This window comes from Gorilla gorilla, chromosome 2 (genome assembly GCF_029281585.2).
Source record: "Gorilla gorilla gorilla isolate KB3781 chromosome 2, NHGRI_mGorGor1-v2.1_pri, whole genome shotgun sequence".
NCBI classification, from domain to species: Eukaryota; Metazoa; Chordata; class Mammalia; order Primates; family Hominidae; genus Gorilla; species Gorilla gorilla.
In genome coordinates this window covers 172,304,268-172,309,733 of record NC_086017.1, presented here as the reverse complement: position 1 = coordinate 172,309,733, position 5,466 = coordinate 172,304,268, and the positions used below count along the sequence as shown (strand labels likewise).

At 37.7% G+C, this 5,466-nt stretch overlaps 1 long non-coding RNA gene across 2 annotated transcripts; it reads right to left on the bottom strand.

Annotated features, from left to right (window-relative positions):
* Window positions 1-1,303: 1,303 nt before the first annotated feature.
* On the bottom strand, window positions 1,304-5,116 carry LOC129532465 (uncharacterized). 2 transcript variants are annotated; one of them, XR_008678234.2, is made up of 2 exons: window positions 4,874-5,116; window positions 1,304-4,073 (listed from the first exon to the last, which is right to left on the bottom strand). It is a non-coding gene; the product is annotated as an uncharacterized lncRNA (long non-coding RNA). The 2 variants fall into 2 exon arrangements; XR_008678233.2 differs by having other exon boundaries at window positions 5,011-5,116.
* Window positions 5,117-5,466: the final 350 nt, after the last annotated feature.

Genomic DNA, 5,466 nt, shown 5'->3' with positions numbered 1-5,466 from the left:
GCCATCCCCTAGCTGTTCATGTTTTCTTCCAGAAGCTTTGCTGTTTCACCTTTCACAGTTAGATCTACGATCAACCTGGAGTTGATTTTTGTATATGGTGTGATGCAGAAGCTAAGATTCCTTTCTTGTCCATATAGGTATCCAATTGCCCCAGAACAATTTATTGAAAAGGCCATGCTTTTACTATTGTACTTCAGTACTATTTGTACTTTTGTCATAACAAAGGGGCTGTCTATGTGTGAATCTTATAGGATATTTTAAATAAATGAAGCAATGAACTTTAGCATTTTACAGATATCTTGCCACTCCCATCATCTTAATAATTTATCCAAAAGAGATTTTACATCAGATGATTAGGAAATAACTTGTCTCCCCTCCTACCAGTAATGTTTATTGATTTCCACTATGAACAAGATGCTGGGGTAGCCTCTAAGGCTACAGAGTAATCTCTTTTTCAAGAACTCTACAGAGCAATCTCTTTTTCAAGAACATTAACCCTGAAAGTCATAAAATAAGCATTTCGCTCATCCTTTTTTAGATATTTATTTTGACATTAGTTATGTTGATGACTTTGCAAAATATTTTCTTTCATAATATTAAAGCAATTTTTCGTAACATTAAAGCAGATTCTGATAACATATTCAGATTATATATTGAACATGCCAATATTTACTTGTATAAGCTTACCAGAAAGAGTAGATTGAATAACTAATATCTTTTTTGAACACAGAAAATAGAATTTGGTGACCATGATAATTTAGTTGTTGTTGTTTATAGGATAATGCATCTTGGAAGCAATCAAAGTAAACAAAATCCCTTCAAAAAGAATATATGAACTATGAGGAAATTAATTTCTTAACTCTGTTATTGATCCTATTATTCATAAAAAAGCAAAATCCCCATATAACAATTGAATATGTAGAGCATTTTACAAAATTGAGGGATACTAGATTTTCTGTGCTGTCAGTTTGATTGTAGAGAAGGACCTACTAACCTTCCACTAGAGGGTATCTTTAGCCCATTTAGTCTTTTGTAAAAATAACAATGTTTTGCTTAATATTATTTTACCTTTTAACTATACCTGACCCTAAGGAGAAAGTCAAGGAACAGTCTTGATGTTAACAGAGCTCTTAAGAAACACACACACACACACACACACACACACACACAATCTTTTTCATTAACAGTTACAGTAGTAATAACTGTTACTACTATTAAATTCTCTTTGGAACGAATCAATGGTCTTCCTTCTCCACTCTTTTCCACAAAAAAAGAGAGTCTTTTTTAATTTGGGCAGCAAGAATATAATTAACACTAAAATATTTATTATTGCTCTATAAAAATATACCCTAAGCATTACAGCAATGGGAAAAAAATCACAAAGGAAAGGATGGACAGATTTGACTCAATATAAACATCAAATACTTGAATGTAAAGTAAAAGTACAAAGAAAATTTAAATGTAAATAAGCTAGCAAAATCATTGTCCCAAATATAAGAACACTTCATACAGATATAAAACTGTAAGCTCTGATAAAAGTAGGCACAATATGAACAGATAACTTATTTATTTATTTATTTATTTTTGTTTGAGACTGAGTCTCAATCTGTGGTGCCCAGGCTGGAGTTGCAGTGGCATAATCTCAGCTCACTGCAACCTCCACCTCCCAAGTTCAAGTGATTCTCCTGTCTCACCCACCTGAGTAGCTGGGATTACAGGTGCAGGCTACCACGCCTGGCTAATTTTTGTATTTTTATTAGAGACAGGGTTTCACCATGTTGGCCAGGCTGGTCTCAAACTCCCGACCTCAGGAGATCCACCTGCCTTGGCCTCCCAAAGTGCTGGCATTACAGGCGTGAGCCATTGCGCCCAGCCTGAACAGATAATTTAATGAAAACAGGTAATAAATGAACAAACCTTATTAGTAATCTAGGAAACATTCGGGAGGCCAAGGCAGGTAGATGGCTGAGTCCAGGAGTTCAAGACTGGCCTGGGCAACATGGCGAAATTTTGTCTCTGCAAAAAAATACAAAAATTAGACAAGGTGTTGTGGCGCCTACGTTTCCAGCTTGGGAGGCTCAGCTGGGGAAGTCACTTGAGCCTGGGAGGCGGAAGTTGCAGTGAGCCGAGATTGAGCTACTGCACTCCAGCCTGGGTGACAGAGGGAGACTCTGTCTCAAATAATAATAATAATAATCATCATCATCATCATCATCATCTAGGAAACAAAAATTATGATATACTTTTCTACCTGAAAAGTTAGGAAAAAGGTAATGTTAGTGAGCATGGAAAGAGAAGTGCGTTCTTATGCACTGCAGGTAGGAGAATAAATCAGTACATTTCCAGGAAGCAGTTTGGTGATATATATAAAGAATCTCCAAAACTATACTCTGACCAAAAAAAAAAAAAAATTATAATCCTAAGAATCTATCCTTAAAACATTATTAGGACTTAGAACTCAGATGTTGGATTCTGACACCATTCCCTAGTAAAGAGCCTTTCTTCAAAGGCTCTTGGACGAAATGGGTGGGCCAGAAAAGGTACAAGGTGAGCCTGAAGCAACTTATTAGGTCAAAGAGTAAGGAACTGCTCAAAATGATAGGGCATGACACGAGAACATAGGAGCCAGCTTGAAGGGGCTCCCATTCATCAAATATAGGACAATTTGAGCGCCAACCATTGGGAAAAAACAAACAAAAAAACCTAGTAATTTCATTAGTCCATGCTAATAACATGTAGATAAATATGTAAAGAAAGAAGAGGTCTTGCTTATGCAAGAATGCCAAGTGCTGAATTGTAAATGTGAAAAGAGTAATTGAACTGGAAAATCTTCATTTTTTTTTCTGCCAACACAGTAAATATTGATTCATTTGGGCAAAAATTATCAATAGATGCTAAATCCAGAGATAAATTTTTGATGAGGAGCAGGATATTTGGATGACCTTATGATATCTTCCCATAGATTGCTTATTAGGAATCAGAGAAAAAAACTACTATCATTTGAACAACTCAGACAATACCTTGACCAGCAGATCAAAATTGACATCACAAATAAGGGGCATTTGACACACAGATTATATGCTTCTAGGTGTGACTCCCTGAGGACAACATCACTAATGTGCTATTCTGGCCAGAATTCATACTCTGAAACTAATCATGAGGAAGTATCAGACAAACTCAAAATAAGGAACATTCTAGTTTTTTTTTTTTTTTAAAGGGACTGTTTTTTCAAAAATGGCAATGTCATAAAAGACAATGAAATGCTGGCCGGGCACAGTGACTCACACCTGTAATCCCAGCACTTTGAGAGGCCAAGGTGGGCGGATCGCTTGAGCTCAGGAGTTGGAGACCAGCCTGGGCGACATGGTGAAGCCCCATCTCTACAAAAAATACAAAAAAAAAATTAGCCGGGAGTGGTGGCACGTGTCTGTTGTCCCAGCTACTCAGGAGGCTGAGGTCTGAGGATGACTTGAGCCAAGGAGACAGGGGTTGCAGTGAGCTGAGTTTGCACCACTGCACTCTGGCCTGGGTGACAAAGCCAGACCCTGTCTCAAAAAAAAAAAAAAAAAAAAAAATTCCCTGTCAATCTACGAACCCAGAAAATCTGAGACAGATCTCAGTTAATATAGAAAGTTTATTTTGCCAAAGTTGAGGATGTGCCCGTGACACAGCCTCAGGAAGTCCTGACAACATATGCCCAAGGTGCTCGGTCACAGCTTAGTTTTATACATTTTAGGGAGACACGAGACATCAAACAACATATGTAAGAAGTACACTGTTTCGGTCTGGAAAGGCGGGACAACTTGAAGCAAAGCTAGGAAGACTTGAAGCAGAGAGGAGGCTTCCAGGTCACAAACAGGTGAGGCACAAATGATTGCATTCTCTTGAGTTTCTGATTCGCCTTTCCGAAGGAGGCAATCAGATATGCATCTGTGTCAGTGAGCAGAGGGGTGACTTTGAGTAGAATGGGAGGCAGGTTGGCCCTAAGCAGTTCCCAGCTTGACTTTTCCCTTTAGCTTAGTGATTTGGGGGCTCCAAGATTTATTTTCCTTTCACACATCCATCCGTTCATCCTATATAGAAAAAAATTTTTTTTAAATACAAAAAAAGACAAGGAAATGTTCCATATTAAAGGAGACTAAAAAGACCTGGCAACAAAATATAATACCTAATCCTAGACTGGATCCTGTGCTAGACACGGGAAAAATGCTATAAAATACATTATGGGGTCAATTGACAAAATTGGAATATGGATGGTAGATTAAGAAAAATTATTATATTAAATGTTAAGTCTACTAAAGTTGATAACTGAACTATGGGCATATAAGTGATACACCCCTATTCTTAGAAAATAGACAAGTTTTAGGGGTAAATGTGGTAGGAAAAAATCGTTCAGAAAAATATGTATATTCTCTCTTTGTATATCTAACTATATCTATCTCTATCTCTACATACATAAAGAGATGAAGGGATTAAAACTCACCAGTATAAAAATTACTTTAAATGGAAAACATATGAGTTGCAGTAGATGCAGAAAAAAAGCTTCTCTGAACTCTTAGCTCACTAAAGCAGAGCCTCCCAAAAATACAACTTCCATTTAACTTCCTGTGAGGGCTTGCTCTTTGGAAGATGACTGACTCTTTGGGGAGGTGCAAATTCAGCTGCCATAAATCTCCCTCTAGGGGAGTTTCCAACCAGGAAGGAGACTGTCCATTCATATCAGGATGAAAAAAACCTAATAGAACTTTCGATACTTTCCCACTGAAGCCCTAAACATCCCCACTTTTCCTTAAGTAAACAGATACATAGGCTCTTACTCCTAGCTGTTCACCAAGGTGCTCCCTACTGTGTACTTCCATCCATGTGAACAAACCTTGTCTTTTATCTTAGTTGATTCGCATGCCCCCAACCACTCCCAAGTTAAGCCCTAAGTGTGTTGGGGTGGGGAGATGACTACATTTCTCCTTGTCTTCTCTGATTCCAAATTTTTGCTTCTGATGAATCATTTACATGTAAAGATGTCCGGCTGTTGATGCTGTCTCTCTTCTCCAGAGCACGGTCTCACATAGGTCACATCTCCTTCTTGACTTCCTCCTAAAGTATAAAATAAGTAATTTGCATGTTTTGGGAAAATAAAATTCCTACCAACAAAGAGAGACTTCTTCACATTAATGTAGAAAGAAGGAAACAGATTTATTACTGAATGAGCACAATAGAGTACATGTGTACTAGCTGCCTGTGAGTCACTATGAAGTCAGGTTGAATTTTTTTTTTTTAGAGAGAGGGTCTTGCTCTATTTCCCAGGCAGGAGTGTAGTGGTATGATCATAGCTCATTGTAACCTCAAACTCCCGGACTCAAGTGATATTCCTGCCTCTAGGCCTACAGGTGCAGTCCACAGTGCCTAATTTTTTTTTTTTTTTTTTTTTTTTTTTTTAGAGACGAGGTCTCTCTATGTTGCCCAGCT